General features: G+C 39.4%; 1 long non-coding RNA gene across 2 annotated transcripts in view; it reads left to right on the forward strand.

Annotated features, from left to right (window-relative positions):
- The window catches only part of LOC306992540, a 30,467-nt gene extending 12,643 nt beyond the window's left edge, over positions 1–17,824 (forward strand). The window contains exons 2-3 of one of the 2 annotated variants that reach the window (XR_013796305.1): positions 17,095–17,189; positions 17,304–17,824. This is a non-coding gene — a long non-coding RNA (uncharacterized lncRNA). Of the gene's footprint in view, positions 1–17,094; positions 17,190–17,287 lie in introns of both variants that reach the window. The other variant, XR_013796306.1, reaches the window with a different exon arrangement.
- The last annotated feature ends 6,288 nt before the right edge of the window (positions 17,825–24,112 follow it).

Raw genomic sequence — 24,112 nt, forward strand, 5'->3', positions numbered from 1 at the left:
CTAGCTCTGGTGTAGCACTCTGGGTGGGACTGACCAGTTCTTTGCACATAGCACAGTCAGTTGTATTCTGCATCCAGGAAACCTGTATCCGTCTTCACAATTAGGGAAAGGCTGCCATTTCAAGTCAGGGAAGTAGGGACGTTGTGGTGCTGAACTATGTGCAGGACAATTATCATTGGACAAAGAGCTCACTGCGCATTGCATACCTCGCAAGTTGAAAACTTCGGCAAAGCTGGCAGTTCACCCCTAGTAAACACTTGGAGTTAGGACTAGGGTGTGTCCTGTAAGGTGGTGGGTGGGACACAGGCCACATCCTAGATTGCCAAAAAACGACAAACAATTATTTAAAAAAAAGGGTAAACAAAACCAAAATATAGTTACATTTGTAATGAAAGAAAGTCAAACACATTTTCAAATGACAAAGCGAAACTAATGCCCAGATATAATTTTTTTTAAACAAAATCTATGGTGAATTGGCCTTTTTGTCGTAATGGTTCCTAGCTCTGGCGCAGCACTCTGGGTGGGCCTTACCAGTTCTTTGCCCATAGCATAGTCAATTGTATTCTGCATCCAGGAAACCTGTATCCGTCTTCACAATTGGGGAAAAGCTGCCATTTCAACGAAAGTAGGGACGTTGTGGTGCTGAACTATGTGCAGGACAATTATCATTGGACAAAGAGCTTACTGCGCATTCCATACCTCGGCAAGTTGGAAACTTCGGCAAAGCTGGCAGTTCACCCCTAGTAAACACTTGGAGTTAGGACTAGGGTGTGTCCTGTAAGGTGGTGGGTGGGACACAGGCCACATCCTAGATTGCCAAAAAACGACAAACAATTATTTAAAAAAAAGGGTAAACAAAACCAAAATATAGTTACATTTGTAATGAAAGAAAGTCAAACACGTTTTCAAATGACAAAGCGAAACTAATGCCCAGATATAATTTTTTTAAAACACAAAATCTATGGTGAATTGGCCTTTTTGTCGTAATGGTTCCTAGCTCTGGTGCAGCACTCTGGGTGGGACTGACCAGTTCTTTGCCCATAGCACAGTCAGTTGTATTCTGCATCCAGGAAACCTGTATCCGTCTTCACAATTAGGGAAAGGCTGCCATTTCAAGTCAGGGAAGTAGGGACGTCGTGGTGCTGAACAATGTGCAGGACAATTATCATTGGACAAAGAGCTTACTGCGCATTGCATACCTCGGCAAGTTGGAAACTTCGGCAAAGCTGGCAGTTCACCCCTAGTAAACACTTGGAGTTAGGACTAGGGTGTGTCCTGTAAGGTGGTGGGTGGGACACAGGCCACATCCTAGATTGCCAAAAAAACGACAAACAATTATTTTTTAAAAAGGGTAAACAAAATTTGTGATGAAAGAAAGTTAAACACATTTTCAAATGACAAAGCGAAACTAATGCCCAGATATATATATATTTTTAAACAAAATCTATGGTGAATTGGCCTTTTTGTCATAATGGTTCCTAGCTCCGGTGCAGCACTCTGGGTGGGACTGACCAGTTCTTTGCCCATAGCACAGTCAATTGTATTCTGCATCCAGGAAACCTGTATCCGTCTTCACAATTGGGGAAAAGCTGCCATTTCAACTCAGAGAAGTAAGGACGTCGTGGTGCTGAACAATGTGCAGGACAATTATCATTGGACAAAGAGCTCACTTCGCATTGCATACCTCAGCAAGTTGGAAACTTCGGCAAAGCTGGCAGTTCACTCCTAGTAAACACTTGGAGTTAGGACTAGGGTGTGTCCTGTAAGGTGGTGGGTGGGACACAGGCCACATCCTAGATTGCCAAAAAAATGACAATCAATTATATAAAAAAAAAAAGGTAAATAAAACCAAAATATAGTTACATTTGTAGTGAAAGAAAGTCAAACACGTTTTCAAATGACAAAGCTAAACTAATGCCCAGATATAAAAAAATGTAAACACAAAATCTATGGTGAATTGGCCTTTTTGTCGTAATGGTTCCTAGCTCTGGTGCAGCACTCTGGGTGGGACTGACCAGTTCTTTGCCCATAGCACAGTCAATTGTATTCTGCATCCAGGAAACCTGTATCCGTCTTCACAATTGGGGAAAAGCTGCCATTTCAAGTCAGGGAAGAAGGGACGTCGTGGTGCTGAACAATGTGCAGGACAATTATCATTGGACAAAGAGCTCACTGCGCATTGCATACCTCGGCAAGTTGGAAACTTCGGCAAAGCTGGCAGTTCACCCCTAGAAAACACTTGGAGTTAGGACTAGGGTGTATCCTGTAAGGTGGTGGGTGGGACACAGGCCACATCCTAGATTGCCAAAAAAACGACAAACAATTATTTTAAAAAAAAAAGGTAAATAAAACCAAAATATAGTTACATTTGTAGTGAAAGAAAGTCAAACACGTTTTCAAATGACAAAGCTAAACTAATGCCCAGATATAAAAAAAATTAAACACAAAATCTATGGCGAATTGGCCTTTTTTGTCGTAATGGTTCCTAGCTCTGGTGCAGCACTCTGGGTGGGACTGACCAGTTCTTTGCCCATAGCACAGTCAGTTGTATTCTGCATCCAGGAAACCTGTATCCGTCTTCACAATTAGGGAAAGGCTGCCATTTCAACTCAGGGAAGTAGGGACGTCGTGGTGCTGAACAATGTGCAGGACAATTATCATTGGACAAAGAGCTCACTGCGCATTGCATACCTCTGCAAATTGGAAACTTCGGCAAAGCTGGCAGTTCACCCCTAGTAAACACTTGGAGTTAGGACTAGGGTGTGTCCTGTAAGGTGGTGGGTGGGACACAGGCCACATCCTAGATTGCCAAAAAACGACAAACAATTATTTAAAAAAAAGGGTAAACAAAACCAAAATATAGTTATATTTGTAGTGAAAGAAAGTCAAACACGTTTTCAAATGACAAAGCTAAACAAATGCCCAGATATAAAAAAATTTAAACACAAAATCTATGGCGAATTGGCCTTTTTTGTCGTAATGGTTCCTAGCTCTGGTGTAGCACTCTGGGTGGGACTGACCAGTTCTTTGCCCATAGCACAGTCAGTTGTATTCTGCATCCAGGAAACCTGTATCCGTCTTCACAATTAGGGAAAGGCTGCCATTTCAAGTCAGGGAAGTAGGGACGTTGTAATACTGAACTATGTGCAGGACAATTATCATTGGACAAAGAGCTCACTGCGCATTGCATACCTCGCAAGTTGAAAACTTCGGCAAAGCTGGCAGTTCACCCCTAGTAAACACTTGGAGTTAGGACTAGGGTGTGTCCTGTAAGGTGGTGGGTGGGACACAGGCCACATCCTAGATTGCCAAAAAACGACAAACAATTATTTAAAAAAAAGGGTAAACAAAACCAAAATATAGTTACATTTGTAATGAAAGAAAGTCAAACACATTTTCAAATGACAAAGCGAAACTAATGCCCAGATATAATTTTTTTTAAACAAAATCTATGGTGAATTGGCCTTTTTGTCGTAATGGTTCCTAGCTCTGGCGCAGCACTCTGGGTGGGCCTTACCAGTTCTTTGCCCATAGCATAGTCAATTGTATTCTGCATCCAGGAAACCTGTATCCGTCTTCACAATTGGGGAAAAGCTGCCATTTCAACGGAAGTAGGGACGTTGTGGTGCTGAACTATGTGCAGGACAATTATCATTGGACAAAGAGCTTACTGCGCATTCCATACCTCGGCAAGTTGGAAACTTCGGCAAAGCTGGCAGTTCACCCCTAGTAAACACTTGGAGTTAGGACTAGGGTGTGTCCTGTAAGGTGGTGGGTGGGACACAGGCCACATCCTAGATTGCCAAAAAACGACAAACAATTATTTAAAAAAAAGGGTAAACAAAACCAAAATATAGTTACATTTGTAATGAAAGAAAGTCAAACACGTTTTCAAATGACAAAGCGAAACTAATGCCCAGATATAATTTTTTTTAAACACAAAATCTATGGTGAATTGGCCTTTTTGTCGTAATGGTTCCTAGCTCTGGTGCAGCACTCTGGGTGGGACTGACCAGTTCTTTGCCCATAGCACAGTCAATTGTATTCTGCATCCAGGAAACCTGTATCCGTCTTCACAATTGGGGAAAAGCTGCCATTTCAACTCAGGGAAGTAGGGACGTTGTGGTGCTGAACTATGTGCAGGACAATTATCATTGGACAAAGAGCTCACTGCGCATTGCATACCTCGGCAAGTTGGAAACTTCGGCAAAGCTGGCAGTTCACCCCTAGTAAACACTTGGAGTTAGGACTAGGGTGTGTCCTGTAAGGTGGTGGGTTGGACACAGGCCACATCCTAAATTACCAAAAAAACGACAATCAATTATATAAGAAAAAAAAGGTAAATAAAACCAAAATATAGTTACATTTGTAGTGAAAGAAAGTCAAACACGTTTTTTAAATGACAAAGCTAAACTAATGCCCAGATATAAAAAAAATTAAACACAAAATCTATGGTGAATTGGCCTTTTTGTCGTAATGGTTCCTAGCTCTGGTGCAGCACTCTGGGTGGGACTGACCAGTTCTTTGCCCATAGCACAGTCAATTGTATTCTGCATCCAGGAAACCTGTATCCGTCTTCACAATTGGGGAAAAGCTGCCATTTCAAGTCAGGGAAGTAGGGACGTCGTGGTGCTGAACAATGTGCAGGACAATTATCATTGGACAAAGAGCTCACTGCGCATTGCATACCTCGGCAAGTTGGAAACTTCGGCAAAGCTGGCAGTTCACCCCTAGGAAACACTTGGAGTTAGGACTAGGGTGTGTCCTGTAAGGTGGTGGGTGGGACACAGGCCACATCCTAGATTGCCAAAAAAACGATAAACAATTATTTAAAAAAAAAGGTAAACAAAACCAAAATATAGTTACATTTGTAATGAAAGAAAGTCAAACACGTTTTCAAATGACAAAGCTAAACTAATGCCCAGATATAAAAAAAATTAAACACAAAATCTATGGCGAATTGGCCTTTTTTGTCGTAATGGTTCCTAGCTCTGGTGCAGCACTCTGGGTTGGACTGACCAGTTCTTTGCCCATAGCACAGTCAGTTGTATTCTGCATCCAGGAAACCTGTATCCGTCTTCACAATCAGGGAAAGGCTGCCATTTCAACTCAGGGAAGTAGGGACGTCGTGGTGCTGAACAATAAGCAGGACAATTATCATTGGACAAAGAGCTTACTGTGCATTGCATACCTCACAAGTTGGAAACTTCGGCAAAGCTGGCAGTTCACCCCTAGTAAACACTTGGAGTTAGGACTAGGGTGTGTCCTGTAAGGTGGTGGGTGGGACACAGGCCACATCCTAGATTGCCAAAAAACGACAAACAATTACTTTAAAAAAAGGGTAAACAAAACCAAAATATAGTTATATTTGTAGTGAAAGAAAGTCAAAGCGAAACTAATGCCCAGATATAATTTTTTTAAAACACAAAATCTATGGTGAATTGGCCTTTTTGTCGTAATGGTTCCTAGCTCTGGTGCAGCACTCTGGTACCCCTTTTCCACCAACAAGAACCAGGTGCTGGTTCAGAGCTAGAGCCGGTTCGGAGTTGGTTCTACTGACGGTTCTTCTAAGAACCGGTTTGCCTTTCCACAGGCTAGAGAGCCAAAACAGAGCCAGATCTTACGTCACTGTGTATACATCTCATGTTGCCCAGCAACGCTAGCGTGGCAGCGCCAAACAAAAACACACCAGGCTTGTTCGAGATGGTTCGGCTTCACGCAGACCGATCGCCGCGTGACATTAAAGCACTGCGAAAGCGATCCAAAAGCACAAGGAGTCGTATGATCTCCAAATACTCCCGGAGCTCTGATCGGTCCGCGCCGCTCCGATGCATCTCGAACAAGTCTTACATCAACAATGGCGTTCGTTGCGTTACTATTGATGCTCATGGCTTTGCGAAACTACATCGGCATCCAAACACGGTGAATCCAACGCGTTCGTGCAGCTCGCCGTAACTTGCATAGACGGAGATTACAATCGAGCAGCTATTAGCTCGATTAGCAGCTATTTAAAAAATGGCGGTCACAAGTTTCTTTTCGTCTTGTTGGTCACGGTAACCCCGCCCCCAGCCCCTGACGCAAGCGGTTCTTACTCTAGCCCAGCAATGTTTTGGTGCTACTTAAGAACCACTTTTACTGGTTCGGAGCTGGTGCTTTGGTGGTCGAAAAACAAAGAACCGATTTGAAACTAGGCTCTGGCTCCGAACCAGCACCAGCTCTGCCTTGGTGGAAAAGGGGTATGGGTGGGACTGACCAGTTCTTTGCCCATAGCACAGTCAATTGTATTCTGCATCCAGGAAACCTGTATCCGTCTTCACAATTGGGGAAAAGCTGCCATTTCAACTCAGGGAAGTAGGGTCATTGGACAAAGAGCTTACTGCGCATTGCATACCTCGGCAAGTTGGAAACTTCGGCAAAGCTGGCAGTTCACCCCTAGTAAACACTTGGAGTTAGGACTAGGGTGTGTCCTGTAAGGTGGTGGGTGGGACACAGGCCACATCCTAGATTGCCAAAAAACGACAAACAATTATTTAAAAAAAAGGGTAAACAAAACCAAAATATAGTTACATTTGTAATGAAAGAAAGTCAAACACGTTTTCAAATGACAAAACTAAACCAATGCCCAGATATAAAAAAATGTAAACACAAAATCTATGGTGAATTGGCATTTTTTGTCGTGATGGTTCCTAGCTCTGGTGCAGCACTCTGGGTGGGACTGACCAGTTCTTTGCCCATAGTACAGTCAGTTGTATTCTGCATCCAGGAAACCTGTATCCGTCTTCACAATTAGGGAAAGGCTGCCATTTCAACTCAGGGAAGTAGGGACGTCGTGGTGCTGAACAATGTGCAGGACAATTATCATTGGACAAAGAGCTCACTGCGCATTGTATACCTCGCAAGTTGGAAACTTCGGCAAAGCTGGCAGTTCACCCCTAGTAAACACTTGGAGTTAGGACTAGGGTGTGTCCTGTAAGGTGGTGGGTGGGACACAGGCCACATCCTAGATTGCCAAAAAACGACAAACAATTATTGAAAAAAAAGGGTAAACAAAACCAAAATATAGTTACTTTTGTAATGAAAGAAAGTCAAACACATTTTCAAATGACAAAGCGAAACTAATGCCCAGATATAATTTTTTTTAAACACAAAATCTATGGTGAATTGGCCTTTTTGTCGTAATGGTTCCTAGCTCTGGTGCAGCACTCTGGGTGGGACTGACCAGTTCTTTGCCCATAGCACAGTCAATTGTATTCTGCATCCAGGAAACCTGTATCCGTCTTCACAATTAGGGAAAAGCTGCCATTTCAACTCCGAGAAGTAGGGACGTTGTAGTGCTAAACTATGTGCAGGACAATTATCATTGGACAACGAGCTCACTGCGCATTGCATACCTCGGCAAGTTGGAAACTTCGGCAAAGCTGGCAGTTCACCCCTAGTAAACACTTGGAGTTAGGACTAGAGTGTGTCCTGTAAGGTGGTGGGTGGGACACAGGCCACATCCTAGATTGCCAAAAAACGACAAACAATTATTTAACCCCCTGGGGTCGGCAATCACGCCGGCGTGATTTGCGCGTTTTTTTTTCACATAGCAGCAAAATAGACCTAAAATACTCAGTCAGTTTTGGTCATACAGCCTTAAGAAATATGAAAAAATAAGCTGTTAAATGTCTACTTTTTTATGTGTCCACTTACAATCGAAATAAAACATTGTGCTTTTGTAAAATAAAGAAAGTAAACAGGGAGTGCTTTCTGCCTCTCCGTCTCCGTGAATTTTTTTTCTAAAGCACGTCTCTAAACTCAAATAAAACTCAGTGAATACTATTCACTCAGACATGAGCTATATATCTCTATAATCATTTAAGTGTGTAGTTTTAAATTAACTAATTCAAAACTAAAAGAAATATTCTCTGTTTATGTAATCTATATATAAAGAGCGAGAGATCAGCCGTCCTCATTATCTTTCTGGCACCTCATTACTCCGCTAATGTGACACACCCATCGACAGCGCGCGCGCTATTCAAATTCTAATCTGAAGCAACACATGCAAACCAGTCAACGCCCACAACAGCTGGAAAACACGCTCGCTGTGAGGAATAATAATATCGTGATAATCCTGGAAATTTTACCTCAAACGTGCTGGAGTAGCCGAACAACGGATCCAGCTGCAGATCATCAGTAAGTGCTTTGTTCTAATCGCGATATGAAATGGTGTCTGTAAACCGCAAAAGACCGTTTAAATTTGAATCGCGTTTCTGTGTTTGAATGAATGCACGGCGCATGCTGTTGTTTACTACAGCTCGCGCGAGTTTCGCTTTTAGCAAACTATATTGCCTACTGAGATGAGTAAAAATCGACTGAATACGTTGAAATAAAATGTATTTGTATAAGCAACATATTAAACTGCAAATTAACATTTATGCCCTAATATATATTATAAAAGACCATATGTTACTAAATATGAAAGACAACATTTCGTTTTGGATAGATTATTTATAAAGTTTTTACTGCCACATCAAAACCTAATTTACAAGGTGCAAACAAAATCTTAAAAGGTCAATATAAGCCTTCTCTATAAATTATTTTTGTGTTTTATTAGTGACAAATTTGGAGAGAGGATAGCCTACATCCAAAACTTTCTGAAAATAGAATGAGAATTAACTGCACAATTACTAGAAATGTTTACCTTGGATATTATACAATTTGCAAGCATACAGTTTGTGGAAAAATACACTTTTTTCAAGATGTTTCCAATTCTGTAGTAATATATATATATATATATATATATATATATATATATATACCGGTATATATATATGTATGTATGTATGTATATATGTGTGTGTGTTGTCTTTGCATTTTTTCTTGTAGCCACAGTGACACCTAAGGCTCATTAGTATGCAGCATTAGCAGGTCTTCTTTGTCTCTTCAGGTGTGAATGAGGACATTATTCATGACCTTGTTGGATCATTCACGCCCACCTGCATATTGCCTTTCCAAACAAAAAGTGTCTTACAAAATTTAAATCAATCTATTGTTTAATTTGAACGATTAGCCCGGATGATTTTCAGATCATTTTGAAGTAAATACTCTAGCCGACAAGATCCATTAGTCAAAAGTATTGTGGGAATATGTGAAGTTGGTCGTTTGTGGTCTTATATCAGAAAATTTAAGTTTGAGTTTTTTGAATAACCACGCATAAATAATATTCTCTCAAAAATGCAAACATGTACATACATGTTGCTCACATATTATGCTAGCCATGTTCATGCTAAATAGAGTGTAATTACACCTTTGCCATTAATATGTTTATAAGCAACTGAAAAAAATACAAATATCTGGGCATGTCAAAACATCTCAAGGACCCCAAAAACACCTTAGACCCCAGAGGGTTAAAAAAAAGGGTAAACAAAACCAAAATATAGTTACATTTGTAATGAAAGAAAGTCAAACACGTTTTCAAATGACAAAGCTAAACCAATGCCCAGATATAAAAAAATTTAAACACAAAATCTATGGTGAATTGGCCTTTTTGTCGTAATGGTTCCTAGCTCTGGTGTAGCACTCTGGGTGGGACTGACCAGTTCTTTGCCCATAGCACAGTCAGTTGTATTCTGCATCCAGGAAACCTGTATCCGTCTTCACAATTGGGGAAAGGCTGCCATTTCAAGTCAGGGAAGTAGGGACGTCGTGGTGCTGAACAATGTGCAGGACAATTATCATTGGACAAAGAGCTCACTGTGCATTGCATACCTCGCAAGTTGGAAACTTCTGCAAAGCTGGCAGTTCACCCCTAGTAAACACTTGGAGTTAGGACTAGGGTGTGTCCTGTAAGGTGGTGGGTGGGACACAGGCCATATCCTAGATTGCCAAAAAACGACAAACAATTATTGAAAAAAAAGGGTAAACAAAACCAAAATATAGTTACTTTTGTAATGAAAGAAAGTCAAACACATTTTCAAATGACAAAGCGAAACTAATGCCCAGATATAATTTTTTTAAAACACAAAATCTATGGTGAATTGGCCTTTTTGTTGTAATGGTTCCTAGCTCTGGTGCAGCACTCTGGGTGGGACTGACCAGTTCTTTGCCCATAGCACAGTCAATTGTATTCTGCATCCAGGAAACCTGTATCCGTCTTCACAATTGGGGAAAAGCTGCCATTTCAACTCAGGGAAGTAGGGACGTTGTGGTGCTGAACTATGTGCAGGACAATTATCATTGGACAAAGAGCTCACTGCGCATTGCATACCTTGGCAAGTTGGAAACTTCGGCAAAGCTGGCAGTTCACCCCTAGTAAACACTTGGAGTTAGGACTAGGGTGTGTCCTGTTCCTGTGGGTTGGACACAGGCCACATCCTAAATTACCAAAAAAACGACAATCAATTATTAAAAAAAAAAAAGGTAAATAAAACCAAAATATAGTTACATTTGTAGTGAAAGAAAGTCAAACACATTTTCAAATGACAAAGCTAAACTAATGCCCAGATATAAAAAAAAATTAAACACAAAATCTATGGCGAATTGGCCTTTTTTGTCGTAATGGTTCCTAGCTCTGGTGCAGAACTCTGGGTTGGACTGACCAGTTCTTTGCCCATAGCACAGTCAGTTGTATTCTGCATCCAGGAAACCTGTATCCGTCTTCACAATTAGGGAAAGGCTGCCATTTCAAGTCAGGGAAGTAGGGACGTCGTGGTGCTGAACAATGTGCAGGACAATTATCATTGGACAAAGAGCTCACTGCGCATTGCATACCTCGCAAGTTGGAAACTTCGGCAAAGCTGGCAGTTCACCCCTAGTAAACACTTGGAGTTAGGACTAGGGTGTGTCCTGTAAGATGGTGGGTGGGACACAGGCCACATCCTAGATTGCCAAAAAACGACAAACAATTATTGAAAAAAAAGGGTAAACAAAACCAAAATATAGTTACATTTGTAATGAAAGAAAGTCAAACACGTTTTCAAATGACAAAGCTAAACTAATGCCCAGATATAAAAAACTTTAAACACAAAATCTATGGCGAATTGGCCTTTTTTGTCGTAATGGTTCCTAGCTCCGGTGCAGCACTCTGGGTGGGACTGACCAGTTCTTTGCCCATAGCACAGTCAATTGTATTCTGCATCCAGGAAACCTGTACCCGTCTTCACAATTGGGGAAAAGCTGCCATTTCAACTCAGGGAAGTAGGGACGTTGTGGTGCTGAACTATGTGCAGGACAATTATCATTGGACAAAGAGCTCACTGCGCATTGCATACCTCGGCAAGTTGGAAACTTCGGCAAAGCTGGCAGTTCACCCCTAGTAAACACTTGGAGTTAGGACTAGAGTGTGTCCTGTAAGGTGGTGGGTTGGACACAGGCCACATCCTAAATTACCAAAAAACAACAACAATCAATTATTTAAAAAAAAGGGTAAACAAAACCAAAATATAGTTACATTTGTAATGAAAGAAAGTCAAACACATTTTCAAATGACAAAGCGAAACTAATGCCCAGATATAATTTTTTAAAAACACAAAATCTATGGTGAATTGGCCTTTTTTGTCGTAATGGTTCCTAGCTCTGGTGCAGCACTCTGGGTGGGACTGACCAGTTCTTTGCCCATAGCACAGTCAGTTGTATTCTGCATCCAGGAAACCTGTATCCGTCTTCACAATTAGGGAAAGGCTGCCATTTCAAGTCAGGGAAGTAGGGACGTCGTGGTGCTGAACAATGTGCAGGACAATTATCATTGGACAAAGAGCTCACTGCGCATTGCATACCTCGCAAGTTGGAAACTTCGGCAAAGCTGGCAGTTCACCCCTAGTAAACACGTGGAGTTCGATAAATCCAAACACTACGTTCGGATTTATCGAATTCAGTCCGATTGAAACAAAAAGTATGCATGTAAACATAGTTGTCACAAGATCGTTTGAATGGATTGAACGAAATTTCAATTGAGCAACCAAGAGTTTGCAGCAGCAAAAGCAAAAAGTTCCTCTTTTAAATGGAGTCAACTGTATTAATTCATACACCTGTCTTAAGTGTCAAATGTAATATGTGATAAATTGGCATTTGAACATAGGGGGCAGCATATTCCTATTGCCCAGAGCGCTGGATTGTCTTCCTTTGGCCCTGCTCATAACCTTACACTCCAGTTATATCAGATCAAATGCACATAACTATCCTTGCTTAATGTTATGAACAGCAGCTGCGCTAATTATTTTCCATTTGTTTTTCTGTTTTATCTCGGGATGCCCATCCTGAGGTAACTAGAGAGTAGGTCAGCTCCAGTTTGGATACAGCCTCTAATGAAGACTTCAGATGACCCAACACCAGTGAAGAGACGGCGCCAACTCCTGCGACGACTTCAGATGACGCAAACTCTGAATCAATATGCACCAATGTTACAATTTTTTATGTCATAATAATTTAACAAACATGTATTTATTACTTAAATGATCTCATTGTTTCTGCCTTAAATTAATACATGTTTAGCAAACTGTGTGAATTGTATATGTACATTTCTGAAATACATAACTTAGACAGTCACCTCTGATAACAGATCACTCTAAATTGTAATGTGGACGAATCAAACATTACATATCTTCTAAATTGCTGTAATCATGTCAGCACAGCAGTTCAATGTAGTGTGGAAAGACAAAATGCTTGTCGCATCCAAGGGGTCAAAACTTTGAAATAAAATGAAATAAAAACAAACACGTTTTTAGAAAATATTGCAAATATTTCCTTTTATTGCAGAAGGTCTATCAGAGACAAATTTTGTTCTGTTTTGGAGAGCTCTTAAAAAGCACAATCTTTCCTGTCTGCTGTCTTTCCTTTCTCAGCTCAGCATCTGAAAGTATAGTGCGGTCAAATCAATCGTTTGGCACATGATGGTGATGTACCTTTTCTACAAACAAACGAAAAAGACAGCAAGTTGTTTTTTTTAAACTCTACTACAAAATGAATGAAAAATGCAGATCAAATGTTTTTTTTAATCAGTTTATGAAGGTGCTGTAAACTGAATCATTATATATTCTATTGAAACTGTACTATTGTATTTTACAGTGTGCATGCAACTCAGCTAGTTTTATTGTAGGAAAAATAGGCTAAAAGTTTAATTCATTTATCAACAAATTTATTATCAACACAGATGCTCCATCCATTCATGTTTTCTTACCGACACGCCCCAAACTTGGAAAGTTAGGCCTCAAAGAAAATCTAGTTTCCAACTCAATTACGACTTTGTGATGCCGTTCATATGAACATTACGACATAACTTGAACGCACCGTATCTATCTATCTATCTATCTATCTATCTATCTATCTATCTATCTATAAGTTACAGGAACGTCTGTCTTTCTGTGTGTCTGTCTGCCTCTTATTCGCATTTTTCTCGAACCGTTAGTCTGATGAATATTATATTTTATTCACGGCCATCATTTGTAGTAGCCTTTTCACAAATTGTTTGCTCAAGTGTTGCGTTTTTTCGGAGTTCACCAACTTAACATATCCTATTCAATGTGTTCACAGTCTCTTTCACGGCCATCATTTGTAGCCTATTCTGAATATTAGCATTTTATGGCGTGCTTAACGTTATCGCTAATGTGTAATAGTAGCCTATTCACCAACTATATTGAATGCGTTCACAGTCTCTTTCACGGTCATCATTTGTAGTAGCCTATTTACAAACTGTTTGCTCAAGCGTAGCGTTTTCTCAGAGTTCACTGTGTAGTCTCCCTGAATCATGTAGCTCAATTTTCCATATTTATTGTATGTCATTATGTCAGTACCAGTATTTGCTTTTACCATGCACAAATAAAAATGTCACTGAACTGTTGCTGTGTAGCCTAATTGTAACAATGAGCACTTAAATACACCAAACCAACAATTACTAAAAACACACACAAAAACTGATTTTGCACGGGCACTTTGCACTAGTTTTTCTATAGCCCACATTTTAGCAAAAGAAAATGTCTGCAGAACTGAGCGCCCATAAGCAAAGATGACTTAAAGTTCCACTGAAATGCTAATGCATATATAAAAAATGCTGGGTTGTTTCAACCCAATTTTGGGTAAAATATGGACAAACCCAAACGTTGGGTTAAAAATGTAATGTAAAAATTTAACCCAACGGCTGGGTTTGTCCATATTTTACCCAAAATTGGGTTGAAACAACCCAGCATTTTTTAGAGTGTAGCTTACAGGGGTTATTGATCTCTTAAACAAAGGCTTGCAAAATAATAAGATTTAGCTATCAATTTAAACAAAAAACAACTTCTAAAGCCTTTATTAATCCAAGTTAATTTTTACATCAACATTTTAAAGTACATTATTAAAATCAAAATTGTATCTGTTAAGATTGTAACACTTTACAACAATTTGTTTAATTTGTTAACATTAGTTAACAAACTAATAATGAACAATACATCTACAAAGTGTAGCCTATTAATCTTTATTAATGTTAATCTCAAAATTGACATAAATTTTTAGGATCAAAAGTTTTTTTATATATATTAGTTAAATGCACTGTGAACAAACATGAACATTAATCGAGAGCCTAAGTCCCTCCCCTCCGCTTCTGGCAAATGGGACCTTATTTCGGAAAAAATATGTATGGTAGTCAATGGCGAGAGACAACTTATCTTTTTATTCCGTCTGAACTGTGCCCTGAATCACACATATGATGTTTGTCAATTTAAAAGATAATTATGAAAGTCAAGAAAGTCGCAGTATGTCATAAAACAGAAGAGTAACATTCAGTTTTATGTGAAAATCGCTCAATGAACTACATCTCTCGTCTCGCACTGTACGTCACCGTTGCTCGTATGTGTGCAGTCTGGTACAAAACACTCAGGCATGACGGCGTAACATTACGATTATAACGTAAGACTATAGAAAAAATGACAGACAGTAAAGTTAGCTTCAGTAACTAGTAACTTCAGTAAAGTTAGCTTCATTCATTGAGAGAAAAGGTATGACGTCACATGTGTGCCTTTTCGGTTTGTAGTCTTTGTAATTACGTATTTTCACATACCTTCTTGACTTTAAAATGTATCTTTTAAATTGACAAACATCATGAGTAATTCACGGCACAATTCAAACGAGATCAAAATATTTGTTGTCTCTCGCCATTGACTACCATACAATATTTTTCCGAAATAAGGTTCCATGGTGGTCCACCGGAAGAGGAGGGACTTCGGCTCTCTATAGGCTCTATGCACGAACGCTGCTGACGTATTTCCGATAGAATCTCAACCAGCGCCTTTACTTCCGCATAGCGCATTTCGCATGATATGAGAGAATTTTTTGCTCTTAAAAACACGAGACGAGCATAATAACTGCGGCAATGCTGATGAATGGGAAAAGAAGTTCTCGAGCGCAACACGTTGAAACAGCTGCGAGACATGCCGCAGCGGTTCAAAGATGATAATCTTGCTCATATTAACTCAATCTGCTTGCAAATGTGATATATTTTTTTATTAATACAATTTTATTTATAAAACTGTATATTAAACTAACCATGTTTCTAAAATCTAACCTTACTTCCCTTTTTAGGCCTAACATGCTAACACTTGTACTAAAACACAATGTACTAAAACGTTCTCTCCTGTGTTTTTGAACGTTGTATGTTGTGTTGCCATACTCCTTTGACTTTGGTTGTGTGAGTGTATAAATAACAAAGATGGGAAATTAAACTAGACAGATGACTAGGTTTGAAACCTTTTGGTTACCTATAAGAGGGCTTGTATGAAGAACCAATCAAATTAAGTAATGTTTCATGTCATTTTTGCCATACCTCCTTATTCTATAAAACTGTTGTATTTGTGTTAACTGGTGGGATTCTCAATGGAATTTGTCTGAGATCCTCGAGAATTCTCTACCGGCCGTGATTAAACCATTTAGAGGACATTTGCTGAAGTCTGTCTGTTATTATTGCTGCAGGAAGTTAATTAGGGAGACATTAGAGACCTTACTACAAAGTGATAGTGTGGATCGCGTTAAGAACAGAGACCTTATTCCCAAGTGTGTTCGATAAGGAACGAGACGTCGTTCGACTCAGATTCTTAGGCAGGGTTAGATTGTGGTTAGGCGTCAACTCGTGCGTTCAGAGGTAACTAAACTGAGTATAATATTTTCAGGTGTCAAGGACACCTGGTTCAATCTACTGTAAGTCAGGTGCGTAGGGGGAAAATCTACCGTCACAATCAAATCATTCTCTATAGGGCACATGATTGGTTTCTGCAGTATCAGTAGCCAATGCGCTCGCTGCTCAACCTTCAAATACTTGGTCGGGATTTGCTGTTTCAGTTGCATCTTGCTTTCAGAAATCTCCCACCTTCCCCAGCTCCACCTGTATAGATCTGCTATAGGTAATGTATGCTGTAGCCTATTGTACAGCAGCAGCATGTCTTAGTTGCTCACAGCAGCGTGTCGTGTATGTATTGGCAGTAGTAACTCCCATACTTGCTCTGCTGCAGCAGCAACAGCAGCAATAACCATCAGCAACAGCAGCAATACCAACAGCAGCAGCAGCGTAGCAGATTCCGCCAAGACATATCAACATTGTCAAATCCATTAACATGCCAAACACTGACATGTCTGTTGTCATGACAGAAATATATTGCTCATTGTTAGTTCAGGTTATTTAATGCATTAACTAATGTTAACCAAGAAGACCTTATTGTAAAGTTATTATCTTGTATGTTTTCATCTCTAACTTCAACATTTTGCTTCAGTTTGAGAGGAAACTGCTATAATTTGATACTTAAACTACAGTATTGATTGTTGTTAGTTTGAAATTGAATCATTGTAACAATGACCATTTTACGAAACCGTTGTTACGTGATATGTAGAATAATGTAAGTTAAAAGATGATATTTAGAAGAATGTTTCAACTGTTTTTGTCATTAAAATTAAAGTAATTTTTCAAAATATCTTTTGTGTTCAACAGAAAAAGTAAACTCATACAGGTTTAGAAACAGAAATGAGTGAGAAATTTTCATATTTTGGTGAACTGTCCCTTTAACACCTTTAGCTCTTTGCAGCATCTGCGTTTGGAGAGATGGTTTGGCATTGCACAGGGGATGTTTACAGTCCATTCTGTTGCTTTTGCAGCAGACCAGATCTAGCTGTGGAGAGCACCAGATGCAGGACGTTACTCCACAGACTCGGTCACCCTCTATTTCACCACCCCCCCCCCCAATTAAAAGGTGAGTTTTGATAGCGTCCATAAATTAATGTACAAGCTTTCTTCCAAGCAGTATTTGGCAAGCATTATGAAAGCTTAAAGCTCCATTATGATGAACAGCTGTTTTTTTCTTGAGAATCATGGAAAGTGGGGACAGTGAGGAAAGGCCAAGGACAGTAGAGGCCAGTCTGAACTTAGCCACCTCAGATGAGAGGAAGGAGGGAGAGGAGGGGCGGCGGTCGAATGAACAGATTTGTTGTGGGCTCCTCAGAGGGAATTGCGAAGACAGAGAGGGAAGGAGAAAAAACATTAAAAGGATTGAAAAATGCTATCTGCGATGGCTCCCAGGAAACATGAAAGAAAACGAACGGGAGCCAAGTTTTCATCAGCAGGTTGTTGGTCTGTCATGCATAGTCTCAAGCCAGACACACTGGATCTTTCTTCTGGTCTGCCGTCAGCATGAGCCACATTCACCTGATGTTTAGCTGAAAGAGTTTGAGGGCATGTTTGCAGAAAATTGCTGAAAGCTCACATACTCTTATAATGAATCACCTGCTCTTCACATCTTCTAAGTTAAAGCCATGTTTCTGTATTTGTGACCCAAATTCGAGTTTCTCTAAAATGAATATTGTCAAATAAATTTTGGTGGATACAAACAAGTGCACAGTGAATCTTGTAATTCACACAGGTGGGGTATTTTTCTTGCAGCTACAGTCTCGGGTCCACGAAGCCTTGTTTAAAGACATGAAACATACTTGAGCTGGACTTAACAATGCATACTATTAGTCATTTTGACCTGAGAGTTTAAAGCAAAACAGACCTGTATTGTATAAACGTAATGTGGCATATGAAACAATGAGGCAAGTGAAAAATCAGATTAGAGATTTATTCAACAGAACCTTTGATTAATAACGAGTTATATAGTTAATAAACTGAGCAATTCCAATAGGGTCCTCACACCATCGGTGCTCGGTGCTGAAGAACCACTTTTTTTTAAAATGTGTGATTTTGAACGTGTATGTTTGCTTTATTAATTAATTGATAAATGCATTGCAGACCATGCAACATTGTACATTGTTTAGTGATTTGGAACAATGGAAAAGACCATGATTCACTTATCTAAAGAGGGTGCATTTCATAGAAAGGACACTGAACTAGACTATTAAATGTTGACCAAGCAATCTTATTGGCTGCAGGATCACCAGAGGCCAATCAGCTTGTGCCATGCAGTAATGATGTGACTTACAGATTGCATGTAAGGGACCTATTAGTTGAAAACAAATAGCATTGTTGTAAGTGTGAAATAAAGACTAAGAGCAAAAAACAAAAAGGCAGCGTGCAGGTAAAGGAAGGGGATCAGAGTTTTGGGGTAAAATGGACTTTGTCACCATTTCTGTTTTGCCACACTAGCTTGATGTGGTCGTCACTGACCAGTAGTTGGAGAGAAGCGGATGACACATTTGGATAATTTCCCTGTCCATGTCGTCAGATTGACGTTAGTGGGAAAGGAAAGTTGTTTGAGAGGAAGTGCAGGTTATTACATTTTGATTAAAGATTATGAAGATTAACACATTTATATTTTGAATAATATGGACAGATGAATCGTGTGCAATAAAACCAGTAAGAAAGGTTGCAAATAGAGTCAATTTTTTTAAGCTGACGTAGCCTGTCCATTCAGAATTACTGTACGCCCACTTCATCCTTCCTGTGAAACACTACCTTTATAATGTTTTGGCATATTTTTTTCACAGCTACTGCATACCTTGCGTTCTTTTTTTTTTCTTTTCCTTTTTTAAAGTATGATGGCCTGTTATTCTTTGTATGGCATTGGCGGGATTCCACCTCTTCTCACAGCTGGAAGTCTGTACAGGAACAGCTGTGTCTGTCCAATAGATCAAAACAGTTATGGCATCATATTTCCCTGTGATATCTGCATAGGCCTACTTCTTCCAAATCTGCTGAATTTGGTAGTGGTGAGAGTCTGTCTGCCTGCTCGCCCCACCCCTTCCCAAATGAGTGCATGAGTTGGAGCCTGTAGCTATTTCACAGAGTTCATCGGTTTCATTCGCTCCATTACAGAACTGAGGGCCCATCTTAGTAGGCCTAATACCATATTGTTTGTGTAGAAGACAGCTAGGCTAAAGTCAAGGTTTTCTTATTAAGATACACTTGTAACTTGTTTTCATATCAAGGAAGGGGTCTTACAATTACAGTGCTTAGTGAAATTGTAAACGGAGCATTAAAAGGAACAGGGATGTGAAAGAGATCCTCTAAAGATCCCATAATCACTATCAGCTCTGTCTATTTCTGTGTAAAATATATATATATATAATAATAAATAAAGAGAAGAAAACAGGAATGGGACAGGTTGACAGAAAAAGTGAACAAGGTTGACACAATTGAAGAAAGAAAAACAGAGCATCAAAAGATCATGTGTAGTGATACATAGAACCGTTGGGTGAAGCGGTCATATACTGTATTTGATAGCGTGACTTATATGTTAGTTACATATAAACACACCTGTTATTCATGGTTAAGTGTCGTATTTAATGGAAACGTATTTGTACTGTTAAGTGAGGCAAAAATAAGTTAGAATGAAGGATAAACTGAATCTGAATGCTTCTGCTCTATTTCCAATTTACATACTTCATTATTTGGAAAATTTTCTAATAGTTTTATTTTTTTATACAGACATAAACGGTCCCTAATCAACATTTAGATCCAAAACTTGCAAAAACTCGCTTCGCCTCAGAATGCCTTTATTAACCCACTATGTCATATACCCACAAAACAGTATGTATTTGATATGACCGCTTCACCCAACGGTTCTGCCGGCGCTACCTATAGAGCTGATAAGTCCCGCCCCCTCCGTAAAACCCCGCTGGACCTCAAAGTTGAAAAAGCGTCAATGCAAGTGAATGGGAGAAAATAATTATTTTCTGGTCCCGTTTGAATTGTGCCATGAATGTGAACATATGTTGTCTGTGAATTTTTTATATAATCTTTCATGTTACAAGTTTGACAGTATATGGTATGATTCGTCGGCTAGCAGTTGTGGAAAAGACATAACGAGAAAGACTACATGTCGCCTATGTGACGTAACCCCATAAAGTTGACTTACCCGTGATTTTCGCCAACCTCAACGATTTTGTCCTCTCCCTGAAAGAAGGCGGTGAAGTGCACCAAAGACACAGCCATGTCTAGCGGGATCCGTGAGCTAGAGCCGTGTGCTAGTGGTGTTGACGTTTCAAACGCGTTGAAAGCAGCGAAGAGTTGTAGTCCACAAAGTGCTCTCACACAAAGTCTACCCGTATCAAACTTCTACCCGCTAAATTGTAGCATTCTTCACACGAAAGATTATATAAAAAATTCACAGACAACATATGTTTACATTCATGGCACAATTCAAACGGGACCAGAAAATAATTATTTTCTCCCATTCACTTGCATTGACGCTTTTTCAACTTTGAGGTCCAGCGGGGTTTTACGGAGGGGCGGGACTTACCAGCTCTATAGGCGGAGTAGGCATTTGCCTAGGGCCTCGGGCTTGGAGGCGGGGCCTCCAAAACATCCCTATCGATATGCTTGATAGGCTGTTTGTCCATTTGGATATAGCAATTATCATTCACCTAGTTAAAACCAATTAATATCACTGTTTAAATGTGAGTGAGTCACTCCCACCCTCTGAATGTATGAAGGAAGAGATTGCAAATGATTAATAAATAAATCCAACTTTTCTGCAAATTGATCTGACGGCGCCGAAACGAACGCATCATTCAGGGGCTGCTATGCGTAAGGCTAAATACAGCAGGCACGCAAATATAGTGCAGCTCGTGATGCAGGTATCATCTATTTTGGAGTGATTGTTATGTATTGTAAAAAATAAACTGAGCCTGACTGACGATCGGCGTCATTTTGGGATAGATCATTTTTACAGTTATTATGAGTTCAAAAGAGCGCGAGCACCGTTGATGGACTGAATTCGCTTCTGACATTTTGAATCCGAGCGTACAATGCTGACTTATGTTAGAAAATAGAACGGACCGTCCGAAAGAATCTGTTCGCGGAAATTAATTGGACTTCCAGTCACTGTTGGAGAGATAGATATGAGCGAATAGAGCATCACAGTCCCGCCCACAGCCCAAGAGGGCTTTGGTGCCGAAAGTAAATGTCCCATTCATTTCTCCCATTGACTTTTGGGAAAATCCGTATATATGAGCATACAACATATCATTTCGAGTGAAAAAACGAAGAGAAAATCCAAAAAAAGGCAAAGGTACAACAAGACTGTGTACATATTTTCATTTCCGAGCGAAGGAACTACTCATCCCATAAACCACCGCGCCTCACTGAAGTCGACTGAAGCCTCAACCGCGGGAGCCTTTTGAGTGAATTTTATATAGTAAATGTGTAGTTAATATCAGTTCTTTCAGTAATAATCGTGTAAATAAAAATAATAATATATTGTGTGCGTGTGTGAAAGCGGTTAACGATAACGTTAGCAACATGGTGCAGCTCAGTCATCAACACACGTGTGTTCAGTCAGTGTGTAACGTTAGTTTGTGTGTTTATTTCAAACTTAGCCCTTTATGACACAGGACACTCTGCTGACAGGACAGGTTAAGGTCCATGCTCAATTTCATGATGTTATAGTTCATCCTTAATTGTAATAACATTTAATGTATTTTCTTAATATCCACAACAAGTGAAAATTAAAAAGTGATGGTCAGCAAACCAGAAAGTGCACAGCGCCACCGGTCTGATGCATGGACCGGTGCATGGTCTGCTCTTGGACCGTCATATTCAGTTTTTTAACTTGCCATGAATTATTACACAAATGTTCAGTAAATGCATGAAGAGGTATGCCTAGGCTAAATATTGTTTTGACAGCGGCATCATAAAATGCTTGATATGACTCACCATATGAAGGCTACAGTAGCCTATCTAAAGTGAACGATAAGTAAGGGATAATGTAAAGGTTGTTATAGCGAATACAACTCGCGAAAGGCTGATTATGAGCCCGAAGCGGAGCCTGAAGGGAGTTGTATTCGCTATAACAACCAACTCGCTATACATTATCCCGCTTATTACATGGCTACCTACCAAATAAATTCATAATTTGACACAAAATATTAATTTAAAAAGGAATGTATTGATTTAAAAACTATTTATATGGCTTCCGCTAAAGAAAACAGTCCGTTCAGTCTCTACTGTTAGAATCCTGCTTCCATGGCAACGCTCTATTTTTTCACGGACTTTCGCGGGGTTTACACGACATCCACCAATCAGATGCATCACTGTGGGATTGTGGGATTGTTTAGGATTGTGGGTAATGAAGTACTTATCCAAGACATCGCGAATAAAAGGCATTTATCTCAAATCAAGGTTAGTGCCCCATGAACTTTTGGCGTTTATATGAGCATATACAATCGCTTAGTACAGCCGTTGCTGGTTTTAAGTCTACCATGTATGGTTACGTTTTTATGGCTTATACCCCAAATGTCTATGGAGAATTTTTATTTTTTTATTTTTTTATTGAATTTTAAGGAGAAATTGTATTGAATTTTTACTTCCGGCACCGGCTGTGGGCGGGACTGTGATGCTCTATTCATGAACTGTTCATCTGAATCTTTCAAAGGAGTCTACATTTACTGCTCTATCATAACAGACCTACTTACTTTTTTTAGTTTTCCAAATACTGTTGCAATATTTATTGAAAATAAGTATGCAATTTCAAGCATATGAATAAGTAGGACTACACGATTATAGTTGAAAAAATTAACTAGACCTTTTATTTAGTAGTTTATCACTTCCAGCAGCTGATTTGTGTATATTTATATTAAATGTATTTCTCTACTACAATACATAATGACTATATTTAGTCTATTAAAAACAAAACTGTTCATTATCCCAAATAGTGGGTTAGTTTGTTAGCCTACTATAAATAAATTACTGAACAAAAGTACTGCAAACAAGTTCCTGACTGCTAAAAAATAAATGAGTCATTAAATTAACATTAAGCAATGAGGAAAATATATATATTTTTTAAACAAAACAAATAATTTTTTACAGTGTAAAAACAAATGTAGCCTGACATTATTTGTTTTAAACATTAAAACACTTGAGTTTGCTTCCAAAAAAAAACCGAGGAGTGCCTCTGTAGGTGGCCATGCATACGTGCTGGTCCAGATTACTTTTCAGATAAACATTTTTTTGTGTTTACCTTAATTAAAGTTAAATTAATTTGCACATTTAAGTACAAACATAAAAATACTGATAACAGGTTTTGTACAAATAAAATGGTTAGGAATCATATTGTTGAAAGTGCTTTTTATTTAATGATGTTTTATTAAAGTTCGGGAGGAACACGTTCACAAAATCAAACCTTATTAAACACGAGTGGAGCACATTCAGTTAATCAACCCAATCAATGAGATAAGAGGTGTATAAACTGCAGACTTCTGTTCATTGACAGTTTATCAGCGTCCCTCCACCACCCCATCTCCTCACTTTGATTTTAATAATCTCTTATTGGATGTAAACAACACAATCCAAAATACAATGCAATCTAGTTCTAGATTATTCCCATCACAAATGGGGCACGCCAAATACGCATAATATTTACTCTATTTAATTCGATGTAGGCTAAGTGTGAACTTGTGAATTCGCCTTTGGCTAAGCCACGCCCTAGAATGTAGATTGACCAATCACAGCGCAGCCAAGAACGAGCTCCGACAGAGGCTCCGACACTTTTTCACGGCGCTCCATTGACTTCAACGCAGGAGGCTCATATTTTTGGTCTCGGCAGGCTATTACGTCGTCGTTTTATAAAAAATATGGTTAAACGTTGTGCCTGGGGCATTTGTAACACAGATACGCGTTTCCCAGAGAGGTTGGAAGGGGGTGTCCGTTTTTTCCCCTTCCCAAAACCGAAGTTAAATACTG

The sequence above is a fragment of the Phoxinus phoxinus genome, assembly GCF_949152265.1.
Source record: "Phoxinus phoxinus genome assembly, chromosome: 24".
In the NCBI taxonomy this organism is placed as follows: domain Eukaryota; kingdom Metazoa; phylum Chordata; class Actinopteri; order Cypriniformes; family Leuciscidae; genus Phoxinus; species Phoxinus phoxinus.